General features: G+C 46.6%; 1 protein-coding gene across 1 annotated transcript in view; it reads right to left on the bottom strand.

Annotated features, from left to right (window-relative positions):
* Positions 1–5393: 5393 nt before the first annotated feature.
* The window catches only part of IRS1 (insulin receptor substrate 1), a 58671-nt gene continuing 41164 nt past the window's right edge, over positions 5394–22900 (bottom strand). Inside the window, exon 2 of the mRNA XM_028509399.2 lies at positions 5394–10013. The gene's annotated coding sequence lies outside the window, so the exon portion shown is untranslated. The remainder of the gene's footprint in view (positions 10014–22900) is intronic.

Below are 22900 nucleotides of genomic sequence, written 5' to 3'. Positions count from 1 at the left end.
GGGAAGCTTCACTTAACCCAGGAGGAAAAGCCTTTAATTAACAGGCAGGCTTCAGAAGGTTAACGAGACAGCTGAGCGGCACTCTCACCCCGGCCAGCCCGGAAGGCCCCGAGAGCACCGGAGAAGGAGCTGGACTGGGAAGGTGGCGGCGGGGGAGGCAGTGCAGTTTGTGCCTGGAGTACTGAAACCTCAAGGACTTCCACGTGGCATTTTCTGACAGCCTAGTGTCGTAAATCTCTATGTCAGGATTCCAGAAAACATCATTGTTTTTTCGGGTTTCATGCCTTTCCATTATCGAAACTTTCCAAGAGTTGAGGGGAAGTGAGTTGGAATCTCACATCAACAATTACCCATTGAGGGGCCTCGGGCAATTTCCTTTGTAGGCCCTAGGTCATTGTACTGGGTCAAATGGTGTTCTCTGCAGTATCTACAAACCTTTGGGATGAAGGGTTGTAGGGGCACAAGAGCTGATTTATGACCATCGACAGGCATGTAGCAAAGACGCTTGACAGATGTGAGCTGTGGGTGTTACTTGGGCTTCCCTACACCTGGGCCAGGAGGAGTTCTGAACTCATGGGCAGGAGAACAGGGACTTTGGTTCCTTGACGGTACAGGAAAAAAGAAAATGCGCCACATAGTAGATAAAGGATTCCATCCAGCACTCACCCCTGGTGATTCTGTCATTCCTTGTGGCCTCTTTGAAAGTCTGCTGTGGGGGTCCTTTCCCACCTGCCTGCTCTGACTGGCCTCACTCCGCCTTCTGGAATTTCCTTTGCCCAGGTTGCTTTCCCTTTTTAGGGCTGCACCTGTCCCCCACTCTCCACTCTTACGGGCCATCCAGATCAACTTTCAGCAACCCCCTAGGGCAGGACACGACTTCAGATTTGTGCACCAGCTTCGCACGCTGAATACTGAGCTCATGAGACTAGGCCCAAACTCTCTGGGCGTCGGGCGTTAAAGCACTTTCAGAAGCCATTTTAATCAACCTGGCATCAGTACAATTTTATAGTCATGTTAAGTGGGGGGGGGGCAGGTGAAACTAAAATCCAGTTTCCTTGTACACAAGTGTCCAGACAAGTAGAGATCTGAGATGACTCTGGGAACAGGAGGCGGGCACTGTATCATTGCATTGCATCTCTCCCACAAGCACACGGTAGTTCCTCCATAAGACTGAGGGTGTGATGAAGGAGAGCACACTGGGATTTTATGCTGTGAAAAAAAAAAAGGAACTGACTCCCTATCTAGTGATTCCATTTAGAACCACGGTTCTTTTTTAATCCAGTGATCCGCCAGTCTTTCATCCGGGTCTCATAGGTTAGCAGGTGTTACATTTCTGACCTGAATGTGTGTTCGTGGCACTGATGATCATTCTCAGCCCCGCAGGTGAGGACAAGTCAGCAAAGGAGCCCGGATGGGGTGTCCGTCCACGTCTCTGCCACCAGCCGAGGCCCCACTGTTCTGGAGGCCCCAATCGACTTTAAACTTCCTTTGGAATTTCTTGAGAAAACCCAACCTCTATTTGAAAAGGACAACCTGTAACTGAAGCACCAAGACAAAAAAAAGTATCATTCTAGATCTAGTACTCTCATCCAGCTCTGTGTGCCTAATTATAGAAGTACTTTGGTGTTTGTCGACAAGACAGGAAGAAGTCCTTTTAGCACACCAATGGGCAGTGCACAGGGATTCATTAAGAGGGGACGGTAAACCACCCGACAGCACGAGCACAGTGGCGAAGAGCTCCAAGACGCTCCTAGAGCAGGTCCAGAGTGTCAGAAGCCCAGGGCGAGGGTCTTTGCCTCCTGCCAACTCTCTCCCATAAGAAACATCTATCCCTGGGGGAGTCGGGTGCCAGCAAACATTTCCTATAAAGGATTAGATAGGACGTATTTAACTTTGGGGGCCGCACGTTTTTGCAACAGCTACTCTTAACTCTGCTGTTGTAGTGCCACAGGCTGTCCTTAAATGCATGAGTACGGCCCAGTGCCAATAAAACTTTATTTGCAAAAACAGGCAGCTGGGCTGAATTGGGCTCAGAGGCCATAGCTGGCTGGCTCCTGATTTATCAACCACAGAGTGGTGTGATATATGATTTACAAGTGTCTTATCTAACCCCCTTTGTGGTTTTTTAATATTTTGTTTTCTTTCTCATTGTGAAAATGAGACAAGATCATTGTAAAAACTTACAGCAGAATAGAAAAGATGAGAGTCACTGATAATGCCATCAGACATACTATTTCTTAATATGGGGGCGTGTTTTATAGAATCAGGATAGTACTATCATTTTGTAAGTGCAAATTTACCTAATTCTCCTATTTTTCTGCTATTTCCTACATACGTTTACACTTCATTTGACTGATTTCTGGTATAGAGATGGTTTCAGGAGCAGTGAGGAAGTTCAGTGGCATCATCTCTGTTCACGTTTACAGTGGGGGGCTGTGAGGCCCGAGACTGGGAGCAACGCTGGGCATGGGGGTAAACGCCTCTGACACGTCCCCCCCAACCCCGTCCGGGTGTAGAGTGATCCTGGACAGAAGGGCTGTAGTGGGGTGGGCGGGGAGAAACAACCTGTTGCTAATATTGTATCCTAAGGCTCCCGTTAAAATCCCTGTAAATCCTTCAGGAAATTCTGTTCGGCTGGTGCACAGTCCAAGCTTTGAGAAGCGCTGGGGGCTGGCGGTATTTGGGAAATGCTACATCAAAATAGGGTCCTTTGGCTTTTGAATATTTCCAGCTGCAGGGATTTGAGAACACAGCAGAAGGAGGTCACTGTGACCTTCTTCCCACTCGGCTCCCAGACACAGGTCATAAAACTCTCTTGTGAGAGCCACCCCCCCTACGCCCGGAGGACTGGAGCATTCTTATTTCTAAAGACAAAGAAATGCCGAGAAGAATCTGACCGACCCACACGACTTGCTAAGTTTCCCCGGGGTTGGCTACACTTACCTCGTGCTCCTTAGCCTATTGAGTTCGTCCACGTGTGTTCCCTCTTCATCAAGCTTCACGTGAAAACACTCAGATCTAATAACTATTTTGGGGTCTTCACTTCCTTATGAGGCTTTTGTGTCATGTAAATTTTTTATTCAATAGATGTATGTGCTTTCTGCCCGTGAATGTGTTTGTCAGTTTAACTCCCAGAGCCAGCCGGCAGCCTTAGGAGGGTCTCAGGACCCGGCTTCCCCCCCTGCAGGGAGGAGATCCCTGTACTTGAGCTTCAGCTGTCCTTTCGCTTCGGGCAAGGACTCAGTCTCCAGTTCAGCGCGTAACTCAGGCTTCCTCGCCGCCCAGGTTTTTGCCAGTTTGGTCATTTATCGAATTGTGAGCATGTCAAACGGATAACGTAAGTGCAGATTTCCAAGAGTGTACAGGAGATCACATGTAAACCCTGACACCTAGAAACACACACATGTGGATTCTGTGCAACTTCCCCGACCGTCTCACCCCACCTACAGCCCTGGTGCGTTCCTAAAATAAAGTTGACTTTTTCTGTTCCGTTGGTAAAAGAGGGGCACTTACTGAGACAACCAAAAAATAGGGAGCCAGAACATGACTTTGGACACGAATGCACTCAACTAGACAAAAAAGATAAAGAATGGAAATAAATGTAACTCTGTAGGGTGGGAGTTACAAGGTGGACAGAGATTTACACGAGCTCCTGTGAGATCGATCATATTTGCTCAGCAAATGAATCACGCAGGCGGCTGGAGTGGTAGTTTTCAATGGACAGACCGTAATTTTTTTTAAGTACGGAAAAACCGCAGGCTTGCCGCGTGTCTACGAGAATTCAGACTTGCCCGCGGACAGCACCCCTCTCCTCTGCTTGCACAGCTGGGAAGTAGGGACAAGGACAGCCTCTGCCTCTAGGGTGCCGGAAGGATACACTGAGCTCATTGATGGGTGTGCTGGCAGCTGATCTAGAATGAACACAGAATGTTGGCAATGGAGTCAGTGAAGTACTACAACTCTTGACGATCATTCAATTCTTGCAGACCTTGCACGGATGATGGTGTACTTGCTCTAGTTTGTTCCTGTATATGGGCGAAGGTAATAGGACAATGATGCTATAAATTACACCATTAACTCATTTCAACTGCACTGCCCTCAAATTAATACTAATTAGTGATGTTTGTGTGTGGTTTCAATGGAGGTTAACACGGTGTTTGCTCTCTAATACCACTGGGAGGGAAAAATCAGGTGTGTGTTTTGTTTTTCCAAGACTAAACATGGAAGCTAATATAAAGCGAAGGTCAAATAATGACATCCACGCTAGTCAGTCATATTATGTGCTGCTCCTTAACAATGAAAACATCATCCATAATGCCAGGGAGGAGGAAATCACTCAGCCTGAAGCACCAAATTAGGGTAGAGGAGAGAAGGGGGCATGATGTTCATCAAAAAATAAAAATAAAAGAAAATTGTGACTCTCTAAAGTGTTCAGTCATTTGAGTTTGTCTGAACAATTTAAGACACATCAATGATCTCTTCTAAACTGTTTAGGCAAAAAAGCTCAGTTTGGGAGGAGTGGGGAAGTTGGCTGCTTCTATATTGCCCACATGGTTTATTATTTTCAAAATTCATCACCCCAATCAACACAATAAAAAGAAAAAAAAGTGTAAGTGTCCCATCCCTGCTAGTGGTAAAACAACCTAAAAGGCTCCCCCAGTACAGAAATCAGAGAGTCTCCTGTAGAAGCACACATTCCCAGACAGCTCAGGGGATCCACATGTCTAATAAGTGACCCCAGCAATCAGTTTGGGGCAAGGCTTCCCAGCAGTGGTTCTCAGCCCTGCGCTTGTGCTAGAATCTTCTAGAAGGCACGGAGGCAGCAGCAGCAGAAGTAGCGATGACAGATGCCCGGGCCCCATCCCAGACAAAGTGTATCAGCATCTCTGGAGTTGGCCTGGCCACCGAGTTGTTTCAAGGCTACTCAGATGATGCCAGAGTGTAGCCAGGGCTGAGGAACGCCATTCCCCGGCCTTGCTCTTCAGGGGTCAGTGCCACGGGCAGACCAGGGCGAGCAGCTCGGCAGCCCCGGGAGCTGGTTAGAAATGCAGGCCCCGCCCAGGCCCCACCCAGGCCCCGCCCAGGCCCCTCAGAGAGGGGCCTGCTCTTCCAGGATCTCCGCGAACACGGAGGACTGGCCAAGCTGTTCTCATGCCTCTCGACAGGACACGCGTCTCCGCACCCCTCCCTCTTCCCATCGCACCACCAGCCACCAGAAGAGGGACAGGGTGAAGCCAACCAACCTCTCTGTTCCAAAATCGTTTATTAAAGTATGTGAAGTGATGTACACTGCTTTGACCCAACCGAACGCCCCAGCAAGTTTTCATCGGTGGTTTCTGTTTCATGTCCCATAACCAAAGACATTAAGGATCACTAGCATTCACATCCGTGAATTCATTTAGACAGTTTTCTTTAATTAACGATGAAGACACTACAGATCTAAGTACCAGACAGAATCAGGGGAGGGGAAAAACTGAAAATAAGCATAACACTAGAAAGAAAACTTGGGAAAGTGAACCACTTCTAAATAAAAATATATACCTGGCCTGGTACCCATTACATATATACATAGTACATGTTATACACATATATACAATAAATGTTTTGGTAGCAATACAGACCATGCATTGGTCCTTTTGTACACAGATGAAGTAGCACCTTGGGCAGCACCACCATCTTAAGATGATAAATCAAACTGCACATACATGAAATGAAAAAATATATATGTATTTCATTGGGCCCACCCTGCAGCCAAGAGGTGTAAAGAGTTTTGTAAGAAAAACGGTTCCAGGAACTACATTCTTAATCCGATAGAAAAGTTTTAAATGAAGAAAACAGCACTCAAGATGTCTCTGCACACACAGACAAGGTTTCCTGCTCATGGAACGTGCCCTATCACGTGGCATACTGGGTAGCGGCGGAGACTCGAACTGCTGAAGCCGAGAGAGAGACTGGAATGCAGGGTGGATGGCGGAAGTCTGAAACACCAGATCACTTGATGTCAACATCCCAAATGCCACTCATCAGCAAATGAGGGAAGGGGGACAACTCTCCAGCCCAGTGATACATTGTCTGATCTTCTAAGCTGATAATGAGCTCCTTAGGACTGAAATGCCTTAAGAGTCGGGTCCAACACCTTCAGTACCCTTCTCCCTCCTCCTGGCACTCGCTCGGTGTTCTGATGACAAGGAGAGGGGGCCACCCAGGACATGCCATCTGTCCCATGCATTCTCTCCCTACACTCAGGAGACTGACCGTGGAGCTATGGGAGGACCTCCAAGGTTTTCTCTGCCTTGGCCTTGGAAATGACCACAGGCACCTGTGTTCAACCGTTGGTGTTCTACCGACTGCGAGAAGGTCCCTTGTGCTCTCCCCAGCTAAGCTCACAGACCAGAAGTCTTTTGCTGTAGCTCCGGCGAGGTCACACGTCTTCATATCCCTAGCAACGCGTGCTTCCCCCTCTCCAGTGTCCCAGCAGCCTACGCGCACGCAGCCTCACCGCCAACTACCATTCACGGTGTCCTAGGAACCCTTAGCTCCCCTGTCAAGCCATTGCAAAGAAGCGATTTCACATTTGGCTTCCGTTCATTCTCCTCCTCCACAGGCCTTGCACAGGGTTCTGTCTCTCCCCAGTCAAGGTCTTCATTCCCACGGCGCCCGGGGTTCCAGCGCCTCCTCGCGTGACGGACTGACCCGCAGAGCTCTGCCAAAGCAGGCGGAGCGCCTCACATCTATCCCACTTTTCACGGCTCTACTTGGGTCAGTGGACAGTGAGCTCCCTTCCCCCGTCTTCGAACCCCCTCTGCTAAACAAAAGTAAAAGTTTCAACCGCATGGCGTGTTGACTTCAGGAACGAAACAGGGCTTCAGGATTGCCCGATTCCGTTTCTCCCAGTACAGTAAGGTCATTTCCTAACACCTTGTCCCAAGTGTAAAAGACAGCTAGCTGGGAGACAATAGTCAGGGAGGGAAAGGTCAAAGATCTCTGCCTCTGGCTAGATGGCTTTTAGTAAATCCATTTTTGCAGGTAACCTAGGTTAGGCAAGAGAGTCCCTGACCTTTGAAAGGGAGCAAGAAATAGCCACCCATGTAACATCCGTACTGATCTGTCCCTATTGACTCAGGCAGTTGATCATTAATGGATTCTCCTCACTTGTAGCTGGTTTGAGGACCTTTGCTTTAAAACCGTAACAAAGATATCATCCAAGTCATGAAATATAGCTGTTCTTTCCACTGAAGAAAATTGTAAAACTCTGACTACGACTCTAAAAAAGGATGCTGAGAAAGACTGGTCTCCTGAAGAAAAAGCCACTAACTTCCAGGCGAACCTGAGGCCACTTGAATCCCCATGCACATGCGCCCCTGGGGGGCCGACAAATCCTTTGAAATGGATACAAGCCACGTCTCCTCAACAGGAACCAAACACAAGGACTGAGCAGTTGATGCAGCTCAAGGTCAACCCTTTTCTTGCAGCCAGAGCCCGAGTTCTCTGCCTTCAATACCAGCAACCTCCAGTTTTAGATAGGGGAAAGCTCAGAGACCACCCTCAGATCCAGCTCAGGGACCCCTAGGAGCAGCTTAAGTATGACTTTCTACCCTTATGCTATTTAACCGAACAAAACGTCAGAGAAACAGAAACCAAGAGGTGGATTTTTCCAGTCTGTTCACGGCTGTTCTCACCCAATCCACGCTGCTCATTCCATACATAGAGGTATCTTGGTCATAATCATTCCAGGTTCCGATTCCTCGAGTAATCACAACCAGCTTTACAGGACACCGACTGGGGCCGAGTGTGTGCACTGATTGGTTTAGCTACTTAGGTCCTCGATGGAGGAGCACGGGGCAGCTTGCCCTTCTACACTATTAGCAAGAGTATGAGTCAGAGTACTTGGAAAAAGAAAGTTTGTTTGCTCAACAAAGTGTTTTTCAGAAAGGATCTTAAAAAGCCCCTTTTAATCCGATTTTTTTTTAAATTGGTAGTATTCTCTTCGAATAGGAAATGATGTAATGCAGCAAGTCCCTTGAAAACAATGGGTTCTTATGACTACAGACCTATTTATCTCAGAAACTGATGAGCATGCAAATGATTAGAATCTGCAACAGTGAACTTCACACAACAGCCCGTGAAGTGCATGCCATCCGGTTGCATCAACAGGAACACGGGCCTTAGCAGCGAGAGGGGTTCCATGTGTCTCTACGCCCCTTGAGTAGAGCAGGGGTTCCCCAGCCAGGACACGAGGGGCAGCAGCCCCTGCAGTGCACCCCCAACCCTGGCCCCTTCCTTTAGCCTCCCCTCTTCTCAGCAGCACAGCCCTGCTGCTCCTTCAACAGTAGCTCTGGGAATTTCTGATACAGAGTTCTCAGAGATGCAGAGGGAGCCCGACATTGGCATTGATTCACTTAACCTATAGGAAGTCTCCTGGTAAAAAGGTTTAAAAAAACTATGTGGGCAGTATTTTTTAGTAGACTCATTGCCACTTCTTTTTCACAAGAAAAAATTCCAAGATATGTGTGTACTTCCCCAAAGAAGAAAGGATGAGCATTTTCACTGCTGGCCAGATGTTTCAATAGCTGGTCATTGAGACTGCGTGGGCTCGCTGTACACTGAGTTTTATGAACTAATCACTAACAGGCTAGCACCCAAACGGGCCAGATGATTATCCAGTTAGGTAACGGAACACTGGAAGTTCTCAGAAAGCATGAGACAAGCTCTTCAAGAGAGTGACATGTATGTAGCCCTGGTCATGATTTAAACATGAAAACAAAAACAAACAAAATCCCCACCACTCTCTGGAATTTTAATTCCCGGTTAGAGGTTAAAGACAAGCGCCCACTCGTCTTACCATCTTCCTCAAGACGGAGCCGAGAATGAAAAATCCCAGTGTGGGCACAGAAGAAAAGGGGGCCGGTGGAGCGGGAAGCTGACAGAAGTGGGGGGAGGGGGAAAGAAAAGATCAACAGTCTCTAGTTTATTATGAATAGAAAGAAATTTCCAGAATTTACAAACACCCACAGCGTTCATTCCAAAGACAGCTTTTGACTTGAAGCGATCTCCCCTGTTTCCTTCTTCGCTGTACAGTATGTACAATGGAAGACTTTGATTTCCTTCTCTTATAACTTTGCTTCCATTCAATTGTCAATCGTTAAGCCGAGGCTTGAGAATACCTAGTAGACAGACTCTACCCTCCTTCAGTTTCATGAACACGGCCTATTGCCTTACAGGAAAAATACAAAATTAAGATCAATTCTTGTAAGGATCTCAGCTCAACACCAGGGCTATATTACAAGAGATAGTATCAGCAAATATAACTATACAATTGAGAACCATCTATGGCACTATGATTCTTATATTATTTTTTCTGAATTACAACCTTAAAACAAGGGTCGTACCCTAGTCTACTCTTGTTGGCCTTGTTTTAAGCATTCGCTCCACTCTTTACAACAGAACATTGCATACCTCAGTTCCACATCCAAAAAAAAAAAAAAAAAAAAAAAAAGATGTGCGCTGTAAGAAAAGTTACATTTTAATTAAAAAATTACACATATAAATCAAAACCTATGTTAAATATTTAATACTCTCTCCATCCAACGCAAACCATTTTGTGTGAAATAATTTACAACGAGGCTTCGTTGCACACAGTTTCAGCAGCAGATGAAATGTATCTCGTAGATGCAAGGAGAGGAAACCCATTCTCTCGTGGCGTGGCGTGGCGGTGGGCATGTCAGCTCGTGTGGCTGGCTAAGTCCTGACGGTTGAAAATGACGTTTATGCAGACTCATTGTCCTGATGTCACAGTGCTTTTTTTTTTTTTTTTTTTTGCTTGGCACAATTAAGAACATGCAGTTCAGTCAACGGACTCCTGAGGATTTGTAAAGTAAACAAACGGAAATGGATGCATCGTACCATCTACTGAGGAGGGAGGTGTGAGGTCCTGGTTGTGAATCATGAACTAGTTCGAGTCTGGGTACCCATGAGTTAGAGGAGAATTTGCTGAGGTTATTTAGGTCTTCATTCTGGGGAAAAAAAAAGAAAAAAAGGAAGAATTTATCAACACAGTCATCTCAAAATTCACTTTGTTAGGATTTTGCTTTAAAGGTGGGGGGGCCTATTAGATAAACCGAAGTCACAGGCACAAACAGTACTGTGTGCTTAAATAAAATCAACAAACTGTATTTAACTTCTTTTTTTTCCCCCTTCAAAATGCAAGAGTCCAAAGCAATCACAAACTCAAAATAGTCAATATTAAGTCAGCAAACAAATCAATGTGATTTGGAGGTTTCCGAGGCTCAGCAACACAAAAACACACAGCGCTTTGATGTCCTCACGATCCGGGCAAAAATGCACACGGCAGGCACCGCGCAACACCACGGCCACTCAGGGTGAGCAGGTATACGGTCAGGCTATGCCGAACCTTCTTTTGGTTAAAAGTCACCTGTGTACTTTAGAATTCCCAGTTGCGAGGCTTCACATGACAAAACCTGACTTTGGTTTTTGATGTGCCATTGTTTGACGTGAACATTTCAGGTACAAAAGGAAGCCGAAGCCAAGCAGACCAAGTTAATCATTAAATTAAAAAAAAAAAAAAAGATTTCCATTTAGGTCTATTAGAAATCAGTTATTCTGGCAGAAGCACGCTTCTTTTCTGCAATTCGAAAAGGCAGATCTCAAGGGGCATACGATCCCTTCTAGGGGACCCACCTTTTCAACCCCATGAAGCCTCTTTGGCTCTCAAGTATCAGCATTAGAGTCTTTTTTTTTTAATTATTTATTTTTTAGAGAGAGGGGAAGGGAGAGAGAAACACGGGCAGAAAACTGTTGATGTGAGAGAAACATTGATCTGTTGTTTTTCATACACACCCCAACTAGGGATTGAACCCCCAACCCAGGCATGTGCCCTGACTGGGAATCAAACCAGCAACGTTTTGCTTTGTGGGGTGACACCCAACCAACCGAACCACACTGGTCAGGGCAAGAGAGTCCAGTCTGAGGTCCATTTTTTTTCATCATTTAAAAGTTAATATCCCTATTTATAGAGTGTCCTGAAGACAGTAGTCAATAAAAACACATGCCAGATTAGTAAAGTGGCTGCATTAAATACAATGGAGAACACAAAGTCGAATTCTGCTACAGGCCCTGCTTTTTAGAAATTCGAGAGCGGAAGGAAAGCTCCTGCTCATAGACAGAATGCAGAGTGGAAAGGGGTGAATCCCATGACAGATGCACTGGACGAAAGCTCTACATCAGGGGTGTCAGACTCACTTTCACCGGGGGCCACATCAGCCTTGTGGTTGCCTTCACAGGGCAGAACGTAACTTTAGGACCGTACACATGTAACTGCTCCCTAACTAGGGGCAAGGAGCTCGGCACTGCCGCCGGGTAGAACCAAGGTGCCAGGCTGAAGAGAACAAGGCAGAGGGCCGGGTTCGGCCTGCAGGCCCTGTGTTTGCCTCCTGTGCTCCAGATGCACGGAGGAGGGACAGGACACTCTCGGCGAGGCACAGAAGGGAGGTGCCTGGCTGACACATTCAGCTTGGTCTGGAAGGACAAATAGGTTGGGGGTGTGGAAACAGGGCTGTGTTTACACTGCTTCCATGCGGCATGTCCACAGCTTAGCACGGGGGCCAGCACACGGTGGGTACTCGGTAAGTATGAGCTGTATGAATGACAGGGACCAAGCCACGCCCACTGAGAGCACCAAACAAAACGAGGCCGGGGCAATAAGAGTGCCGCCAGGGGCCGGGGCCAGTGAAGAACGTGGCTTTGGGGGAGCAGAGCACGAGGCGCCTGGAAAAAGGCAGAGGGAGTTAAGTGTACAAGTGCAGGCTGGGGGGGACGGGGGACAGCCTCCAATGTCAGGTCAGGACACCTGCATGGGGACAACAAGGACATGCTCTGTGGGGCGATCCAAGTGCTCAGTGATAATCCACGTCAGCAGCAAGGACAGTGATGGATTCCAAAACTCACTCAGGGAAAATGCTGAACATTCCGACTGACTCTCTCTCTCTCTCTCTCTCTCTCTCCCTCTCTCCACCCTCCGCCCCCTTGAAGGAGGGTATGGCTGGCACCGGTCGGCATTCAGTATTTACATCATGGCTCAGGTAAGACGAAATTTACCAAATGAGAACTCTAGTATGATGAGGCGATTTCTGATTATTTTTAAACATTAACTCTGTCCCTAAACAACAGGTAAATGAACAGCCTCTTTATTTACTTATAAATACAGATTTCACGTGGAGACAACACATAAAAACACAAGAGCGCTCCAGGCATGTCCCTTCGTGGCCAAATGGCCGAACGACAAACTGTGTCCAGCCATGGCGTCACCTGTGACCACCGGCAAGGATGCAGGCGGGAAGGGTCTGGGAGCCCGATGGCAAGGGGAAAATCTACGGCTTCGCCAGACGTGGCAATCTGCTACTTCGGGGCACCGGCAAATCACCCCTGGAGTCTCCCACAGGCAGATACGTCCAAATAGGAGGAAATAAAAGCCTCGATCAAAAGGCTGTATCAGTAAAAGGCTCCACCACACACCCTCCCTCCAAAGTCTTAGCCTCCTATGTTGCAAGGCCCTTTCTCGTGAATCCTGATCAATACATGTCTCGGCCACCAAGGGTACCTCCTGGTGCCAACAACTCAGGAGTCCACGCAGAAGTGAGAGCACCTGGGCGGTGACCCCGACTGACATGAAGGGGGTGGGGCTGGATGGCAACAAACAGGCAACAGGGGTCCAACATCTGAGGTTCCCATCTGTGTATCTTCCTACAGGGGTGTGTGTTGCATGTGCATGTGTATAAATATACATTAAGTTTCACCACGGTGTAATGACATGAGTTTTTAACAGACACACCCCGCACTGAGAGCTGCCCTTCACTCCGGCCACCTTGGAGTGATACTCATTCCAATCATGCAGCCATCGTTCGGGGCATTTTTGGAATGCCTTCTCAAGTTCCCTCTCCTTTTTTGTGACTGCCTTCTCAGCCCTGGGTATATGCTTTTCAATGGTCGCTATAGCAGCCAGCCTTGGCCCTTGGAGGGCCCATTTGATCTTTGGAGACAGCCAAAAAGCTTTGAGAGCCAAATATGGTGAATAAAGGGGCTGATTAAGCTGGGTAATGGTTCCCAGAGAGTTATTATCTGAAGCCAAAGGACTCCAAAGCTAGAGTTCCCAAACAGAGCTGTTCACAATTGCTCTGATGAGTCTTACTGGAAAGGGACTCTCAGACCATTACGGACAAACCTTAGCATGTGCTTCGTGGACTTCAATTCATCTGCCAATATCCTTCTGTACACATGGGATCAAGAAGGGCTGAGCATGAATAAAGAACTCACTGGAACAGAAGCGGAGGTGCAGATCGTACATTTTCATAATTTAGGAATTTGTGGTTTTTTTTTTAAAGCAATACTTGTACTAGGCTCCTGCAGTCATCTAATTCAACAAACATCTGCCACGTGACAAATAAAAATGCAATGATAAAGATTATGATACGCACTAAAAAGGAAGACAAGGGTGTATATATGTTCAATACCCTTTATACACACAACTCCAACAGACTCCCATCAACCACACAAGGTGAATATCGCTACACTGTTTTACGAATACAAAAACTCATTTGTAACACACATAACTTGGACACAAAAAAACCCCCAAAACGTTTCCTTGGAGAAGAGCTGTGCAAATATCAAATGGCGACGCTCCTGCGATACAGTCTCTCTGGTTACATCGCTGGGGAATAACTTGGGAACTCGGAAATATGATGCACCTGTCACGAGATTTAGCAGCAGGAAATTGCATTTTGACAAAATTTTATCACCACATCAGCATCTACTGTATCCTTCTGTGTGTTTCCTCGTAAGATAAAACCCACCCGATCCCATTGCCAGTAATGAAAAATGTAATTTTTAAAGCATTATCAAATAAGTCAACACTTGAGCAAGGCTCCTTGACACCTATGGCTTATGGCGTTATTGTATCCGGCAGGAATTTACATCTTCTGGACTCGCCCCACTTACACGGCGCCTGCTGGAGCTGAAAAACAAACAAAGCTTCGGCTGCCTTCCCCACTGTCAGGCTACTGATGAGCCCTCCCTGTGAAGGCAGCGGAGAACAGCACCAGGTCACGATACACGTACCATAGCGGGTGTTCTTAATCGCGGCCATTGGTTAAAAGTTTCTCTCTCGTATTTAAATGCCTTGGAACTTCCTGCCAATGTGTTGAGTCAAGGGCAACATAATGATAAATACTCGGACAGAGCATTAACAGCAGTTTGTGCTTTTACTAAGAAACAGCAGTAAAATATTGTTAAGTTGCTTGGCTATTGTCACGTACTAACATGTAGCCAGAAAGGAAGGGTTCCTCATCCAACTGTGCTGGAAAAAAAGAAGAGAAAGACCACAGCAATGACTTTTCTTCAATGGAGATCATTGTTTGGAAACCTTATATTGTTGGTCCAACCAGAAAAATTCATATAAATAAGTTCCTCCACTTCAAGAAATGTGTCAAAACAGCATATTTTTTCTTTCTCTTAATATAAACAGCTGTGACTTAAAAAAAACATTCTTGAGTATCACACAGAAAAATTCCTGCATATACATTATGGTATAATAATAAATGTTTAAACAGGAGAGGGAAATAATATTTTGACCATGTTCAGATCTTTTCCCATTCTTAAAAAAAAAATCTGTGATGAAAAAATATATGAAATGTGAACCAACGTTTTAAGCCTTCTAGGTATTCTTACGCCTCTCCCATACTCCCAATTCACGGTGCAGGAGCAGGAGTGTGAGGGCTGAGAGTAGAAAAAGCCTCTGGCTTCCTGCCTTTACTTTCCAAAAGCCAAAATCCTTAAGGGAGTGGCACAGGCCACGTATCTGGATGAACCAGGAGGGGGAAAAGGTGGAAAGGTTGGGAGAGCAAACATCGGTGGGCAGCTGGCTCTGCCTTTGCTGGATGCTGAGCGTGGTACCTGGGACATACCCCTCCCCTCTCCACAGCCTACCTTCCCGGGTCTGCTGATGTCTTATTTCACACGATTACATTCAGCCACGCACCACCGCATGCCCCCCAATTTGTTTCTTCAGCCGCCTCACTGATGCCCGTGCAGCTCACTCACGGTGCCACTAATTTAGTGCTGACCAAGTCTTCCAGATGGCTCCCACAGTAGTAATAAAACCCCTTATTAAACACTGCAAGCGTACTGTTTTTAAGCACACCGAAATCTTGCAAATGGGCTGAATGTTGGTTGTTGTTTCTTTTTTAAATCATCAGTATCAACTACAGTTGTAATTCTGGCGGTGCACAGGTGTTCCCCATTTTAACATTCACAGCCGTGCAATCTCAGATGGATAAATGAAGCCACCGGCCCATGGGGCAGGCCGTGAAACCCCTCGTTGAAGGGGTTTCCCGCACCTCGGCAGGAAGCAGCATGACCAGCCCAGCTCTGGTCATGACACGGGAGTCAACCAAGGACAAAGGAACGAAAAGCTAAACCCACAGAGCTTCAGGTTGCGACCTGGGAAAATCTCTGCCTTTCCCAAGGTACAGGGGGGCAGTGCGGGCATGCTGAGACCCCGGGGAAGGGCAGACCTAAGTGCGGAGAAAACATTCTGCTTTAAGGCCTGAAGGCCACAGCCACCACATACATGCATACCCGTGCCTCCCAAGTTAGGATTCAACGCAAGAAATAAAGTTCGAGGTAACCCCGAGATGTTTGCTGCTGTATGTTGAAAGGCGAAAGCCATTTTAGCTGAAGGAAGGAAACCAACATGTTTCAAGACGGGCCAGGAGTGAGCTGGAAAGGCTCGGTTTCACGGTCGTAAATGGCAAAGGGTAACAGACCCGCCGAGCCAGCAGGGCTGCTTAAATAGCACTTTTGCCTGGTGCCAGTCACATGGGAGAGGGATGGTGCAAATAACAAGGTTGCTGGCCGGCCCTTCCCGTGCGCAGTGTTGCCAAGGAAGAAAATTCAGACGGCGCTGCCAACATGTGAGAGGCCAGCTCGCTCCAGTTCCCCCTTTGTCCCAGCGAGAGACCTTCTGGCAGGGCTGGTGCCTTCAGGAGACCACCAGGGAAGAAAGGCACACGTATTTATGAACAGGGAAGAGGGGAGGCAGTGACTGGGGAGAGCCCATCCACATCAAGCCTGTGGCCCCCCGCTGCGGCCCCGCACTGGGGTGACTGCTGTCAGCAGTTGCCTTTCTCCCTCCCCAGCCACCCCGGCTGGAGGAGGGGCTGGAAACTTTTCAAGAGCGTTAGGGACTTATGGAGAAGACAGATTAAAACAGCAACAACAGCATCTGGTTCTCAACAACTAAATGTATTCTGTCAATGATATATTAAGAAAATCTGAACAAACATCCAGAAATCCTTGGAGCCAAAGGATACGCACTTTCGTGATTTCCTATTCCTTCTCCTAACGGGGAGCATGCTGATAAAACAAAAGATAAGGGAAAGGTAAAGCAAATAGGGGTCGATATCTACAACGGCCCCTCCCAAGGTGTGTCAAAGTGTCTCAAATCACTCTTCTACCCAAATCCTAGTATGCGCCCGTATATACCAGGGTCAATGCAGAGGAAGTGGGGAAAAACAAGCCTTCCACATTTCACGTCAGACCGCATGTGCTGTGGGCCAGGAAGCTTTAATTTTCACAGAGCTCAACCCAAATAAACCTGGGACTCGAAAGACACGGAGGTAATATGATACCATCTTCCCTACCTGCACAAGAAAGTCATAAAAGTCAGTCTGTCTTCGGTTTGCACGGGAGCTACCTGTGCAGTGTTCTCCCTCCGAGGAATTCCAGTCCACTCTGAAGGTTTATATTGTAATTTCAGATCAGCTTTTTTTTTGACGGGGGGAAGGTGATGTTCAGAAATACAGGATCTAGGTTTTATCGGCCTGGACTTGGACACAAACCGGTAGACCGAAATGAAAATCACAACTTACGTTTACAACGTGATGTAAAAGGTGTTTGCAATGCCGGTTCTGTAATGAGGCAAAAGGAAGCCACGCAGACCCAGTGCCCCTGCCTTCCCTGTTTCTGTGCAACACTAAATCAAGTTTGTGTCCTCCGCTCTCTCCCTGGAATCCGATCGCCAATCGCTTTCAAGAAAGCAAGTGCCTGACTTTCCGTGTGAGCCAGGGTCTCGTTACCCAGTTTTTTCTTACCGGCCATCATCCCCTTTCCCGCGGTAGCCCGGGACCCAGAGGGGAGAGCACAGCGTCGGCACTGGGGCCGTGCGTCGGCAGCGGGCTGAGGTAAGGGTCATTAACACCGCTGACATCACTTTTGGCAGCGGGAGAAAAGGGAAAACCTATATTTAATCTATTTCCTACTCACCACAAGTTCTAGCTGGAGTCCCCGATAATGTGGGTTGCGGCTGACTTTATGGAAGAATTGGGTAATGCAAGAAAAATGTACTGAACGGACAAGCATCTTTACAAGGAGCCACGAGGTACCTCGGCTGTGTGGCCCTGACCGCCTTCCTGTAGGTTTTCTGGTCGTTAAACGGGTCCGACAGAGGGCGGATCCAGTCCCAACCTTTCCCAGGCAGTCCCAGCTCAGCAGAAGACTTTCCCCACCTAATGAACTTCTCCCGGAAACCATGATCACAGGCCACAATCAAAGAGGTGTTAGCCTGTGTCTTCCTTTTTGCTCAGCGAATACCAAGAGGAAAATGTGGGCAAGAATTTAATCCAGGATTCTTTGAAGTTAAAGGGAGCTGTTCTTTCGTTTTTTTTTTTTTTAAATGGTCTAAATAATAAAAGAACACTCCCTGAAACCAACTGAAACTGGTCATAAATGTATAAGTATAGGGCGGCATATTTCAAATGTATTCAACCCACAGTTCTCTTTTGTTCTACCTTAAGAATTCTTGTTGAAGAAATGCAAGTCATAAAGGCTTCTGGGCCGTGAGAGCACTTGTTAAACGAAAGCCAGTGTTCAGGGGGATGGGAATCTGTACCATCCATCCGAGACTACACAAGGCCACAGGTGAGACCTCTATTGACTTGGGCTACATTAAAGATAAGCCGTAACGCTGCTTGCAATGAAGTAATGCAAGAAATGTGTGCTTCCCTTGCATTGCCGCTACCTGAGTGATATGTGAGTAACCTGTATGCAATTCTGAATTGGAAAACGTAATGCAGAAAGACAGGTTATTTTGAGAATGAAGATGGAGCTACTCCATGGCTGTTATGGTTTTTAAAGACTGCCCATTTTTAACTCAAAACTTATTTCCAAGTGAAAATTTAAAAGGAGACTAAGAACTTAGATGACCTCTTCTTTCATTATTCTTTTCTCTGTGATTTTGGGCAAGTGACTAATAAATACCCCTCAATCACAATGTTTTCACCTGTAACATGGGGTAAACAGGGTTGTTGCTGATAATACAGGAAAAATCCTTATCATTGTTTTGTAACTCCTCTTACCGAGAAGGAGAAGTCCTTAGATCTCGTAACTTCTCTGGATACCTGAATACCTACCAGCCCAAAATGCCCTGGTGGGACTAGCAAGCAAGAAGAAGGCCACAGACCACGTCCAGCAAAGGACTCAAGCTGAAGCCCAGGTCAGCATGTGTCTCGGAAAAAGAGATGAAGTTGTTTCAGAGAGAAGGTAGGTATGGAGAAAAGTTGTGCTGGCAAAGCTAAAAACAGAACCCTGTGATATGAATTTAGCAAAGGTCCTACCTACCTGCACAGAGACCAGCACGGATTAAATATTAGGATGGAGAGCATGAGTGTATCTCCGAGCAGCTCTTGAAATATTGTCACCTACAGAGTCGCCGTGGAAAGGCCATGCTGATGGCTTTCCCAGAAGACATAGACACTCAACGCCCCGCTACCCACCCTTTCCTAGGCAGCCAACAAAAGCCTTACGATGCCGCGTGAAAGAATTTACGAAGAATTCTCGTGGTGCAGCTTAAACGGATGTTCGGTGAGATTCCTGTGCCCTGTTTCCCATTCTAAAGCATGTTTCTAATGGCTGGGGGAGGAACTGGGTGGCTTTTGTTTTTGCATTCTTTTCCCAACCTCTCATCCGAAGAAACCGAGCCGGCGGAGTGCGACACAGCCAGTCAACGCTGCCGGAGTAACTTGACGACACACTGAAATTGCCGCCAGATGCTCACGTTTAATCGCTGGCAGCTGGACGAGGAGGGAAGAAATGGCGAAGATAATCTGAAATAATTGACAATGTGTACATTGCCTGCGTCTCTAAGGTCTTTGAGGCAGACAACGGGACAGACTTTCTAACTAACTGCAGACCCTTCTATATTGTCTCAAATAAGAAGTCAAAATTCGTCCAGGTGCCCAAGAGGGGTTAACCTTTCACCCACTGACCTCAAAGCTCCTGGTCCTTTGCTGTCGTCTCTCAAGTTTCACTGTCACTTTGCTCTTGTTCCCCTCTCTTTTCTCCATGACCTGACATCTCAGCCCTTTCCTTTTTGATTTGGGAAGTGACATTTTTCTGGAAAGTTCCCTAATTAGCGGATTGAAGTGTGCTGAATTAGAACGCATCATGTTCCTTGGGTACAGAGCTGGTTGCCTGGCTCAACTAGAAGCATCCTAAGGACAGTCGTGCCAAGTACTGAATCAAGAGGTGGTGACAACTCTTTGCTAAGCGATCCTTCCTGGGAATAGTCATCAGTGACCCTGAGGGGCCTGTGAAGGTGACCCTCGGGCCCACTGCAGTGCCACGCAGGAGCCACCTGGACCTCGGCTGAAACGCGCTCACTCAGCCTCCACGCATTTCACTGAATCTCTAGAGCAGCAGTTCTCCGTTTGCATGGGGAGCGAAAGTGTCTCCCGTCAAGGCAATGCCTGGAAACATTTCTGGGTGTCACAGCTGGGGCTGGCTGGGGGGAGGGGAGAGAGATGCTATTGGCACCCGGCAGGTAGCAGCCGGGGATACCACGGCATCCTACAGTGCACACGAAGGCCACCTGCAAAAGGAACCATCTGGCCCCAAAGTCAGTGCTGCCGAGGCTGAGAAACCACACTGCACAGCTACTGCCTTTAGCTGAGGAGACATAAGGAGCCCCCAAACACGCTTGTCCGCTGTTTCTAGGGTCCACGCCAGTTCCAGGGAAGGGTGGGAAGGAAGAGAAACTCCTGAGGTCTTCCCAGGTTTCTGACCAACCATCACCTGTGGCTTCAGGGTCCCAAGGGGTGCCTCCCCCGGCTCACAGCCTTTCCCAATTTATCACTCGTGGACACTTCCCTCTGCTGGCTAATGTGATGAACCAGTCCTGGCCCATGCCTTCCTATGTCCCTCCTCCAAAAGCAGGAGCCTGCGGGGTGCAATGCAAAAGGGATCATTAGACAGGGGAGAGTCCTGGGCACCAGCCTGAGGAAGAGTAGCACGGTGAGACGCTGCTCTGCCTGCTCCGACCGTGAGAAAGATATCAGCCCCTGGGGGAAATACATTTCATCGCTCCCGGGTTTGTGTCTTTCTTTGCCCACCTTAGCCAGGAGTTTCTCTACGGTCTCAGACAAGTCATTCGATCTCATCTGCCTCTGCAATGCAATAAAATGGAGAAAATAGCTAGTCTTCGAGATCATTTGCAAAAAAGTGAGATAAGAGAAGGCCAATGTGAATAAGAGACATTTGACTTATGTTACTAGTGGCTATTTGTCACACATGGTGCCCTCAAATATCTGGGAGAAAAAAAAATTAAGGAATAGGTCCCCTCTGTTGCAGTAGTCAAATTTTAAAAATTAGTCTACTAATTTTGTTCTACAAGGGATTACTCCTAAGTCAGAATACTGTTTCCTAGAGGGTTTTTCTTTTTTGCTTTTTGTTTGTTTTTACTTTATGAAGTGCATAGCCACTTTGGAAGATAATTTATTGAAAAAAAAAAATAGTCAACGGCTGAGACAGAAATCCTAGTTGCTGTTTTTAAGTATAAGATGTCTTCCCAGGAAGACACTTTTTGGTCTCTTCTCCCTAAACTTAAACTTGAATTCAAATAGTGGGGTTGGAGGGGAGGGGGAAGGGCACATATTACCATCTCAATAAGAGCACACAGGGTTCTAAATTCTAAAAATCAGACAACGGACAGGAAATCAATTGATTTCCAGGTGGTTAAATTCAGAGTTTTTCAGGTTGAACCATAAGACGGTGGCAATAAGAACAGGTCCTCTTTAAGTATAGCCACAGAAGCCATTGTGGCCCCAAACTACACAAAGAAAACAACGGCTTCTATTCATTCGAGACCACAGCCTGAGATGCTGACCAAATGCCTTCAAAATAGGACCTAACCACACAATTTCGCCATTACTATCAAACAGCGACAGGCTATAATTAACACTTAATTAACAGCCCTATGATGAACTTCGCTTAATTATGCCCCCAAATTGCCTTAAATTTTTCCCGTAAAACCATGTCACAAATGGGCAATGGCTTGTGTGGCTGTTCATTTGGTTTCTCCGCTCTCTGCTGCCAAAACACTGGAAGGAAGAGTGTGACTACAGAAATGTCCTTGTCAAGCCTCAGTTCTTCAGAGACACTCCTCTGTTTCCCTGTCCCCCGCTCTGAGCTCTCCTCACTCCCAGACCACCAGCAGTACCCACCAGGGCCCACCAACGGGCCACTGAGTCTCCACACATCATTTAACTCCCAGCAGAAACAAAGGCCTTCCCAGAGTCTTGCAAATAGAGGTGCAAGGAATGAGAGCAACCAGAGCCTTGCTCCTTTCTCATTCTAATGCAGAGCAACAGGAAGTCAATAGGGAGGTGCCTTGAGAACCATTTGACATAGGTAGATAAGAAAAGACCCTTCACCATGGTGGCAGGTCCCCCATTGGCCATTTAGTGGTTTACTGGCATTTCTTCCAGGGATAGATCCAAGAACTCACCCAAAATTCAACACAGCGAGTTTTTCCCACCTGAAAGCTCTATAAAAGTGGCAAGTAGGATGGTGTAATAACTAACCAAAACATGCATCTGGATGACAATTATTCTAATTTTTGTGTAAGGTGCTCCACTTCTATTTCTATAGGTGACTTCCACTATATGACCAAGTCACACGTGAAGGGTTCATGTGAACAGAGCAATCAAAGCAGTTCTGGGCCTGGTGTTATGAGAACTTCCTTGATCATGTGATTGTTGTTCAGAGTTAGAAGCATCATTAAATGAGTTGCCCGAGCTCATAAAACTGGTTAGTAGGAGCATGGGGTGAGACTGGGGGTCTCCTCACCTCAGAGTAATATTCTTCCTAACCACAAGTCTTTAAAATCTTATAACAACCCCAACTATTTAGAAAACCAAAATGATACTAGTAGAAGAAAAAAATAAACAGGTTGATATTCAGCATAAATGCAAAGCAAGATTTCTAGCAGCCAATCCACTACTACAAAATGGGGACTTCTATAGGTGATAGGAATCAACAGAAAGCAGAAAAAGACCCCATCAAGTCTCTGCTGGCTACAAATTTTTTGTAAATAAAGAATACACATCCGTTTAAAGGTGACCCTTGAATAACCTGGGCATTAGAGGTACTAACCCCCCATGCAGTCAAAAATCCATGTACAACATTTGATCTCCCCCAAACTTAACTAACAATAGCCTATTGCTGGCTGCAAGGCTTACCGATAACATAAACAATTGATTAACATGTACTCTGTATGTTACATGTATTGTACACTGCATCATTACAATAAGCTTGAGAAAAGAAAATGTTATTTAGAAAACAAATACACTGATGGTAATTCTTGAAAAATATCCGTGTCTAAGTGGATTTGCTCAGTTCAAACCCGTGTTGTTCCAGGGTCAACAGTATTCTGAAATATCTTAACGTCGTGGGTATTAAATTTAAGACAGAGAAATAGTTCCACTATACTTGGTAATATCCAAGCCATTATTATAGTAATATGTCCAGTTTTGGTCTTCACTGGTAGGACATACTA

This window comes from Phyllostomus discolor, chromosome 4 (assembly GCF_004126475.2).
Source record: "Phyllostomus discolor isolate MPI-MPIP mPhyDis1 chromosome 4, mPhyDis1.pri.v3, whole genome shotgun sequence".
Lineage (NCBI taxonomy): Eukaryota > Metazoa > Chordata > Mammalia > Chiroptera > Phyllostomidae > Phyllostomus > Phyllostomus discolor.
This window is presented reverse-complemented; position numbering and strand designations above follow the sequence as displayed.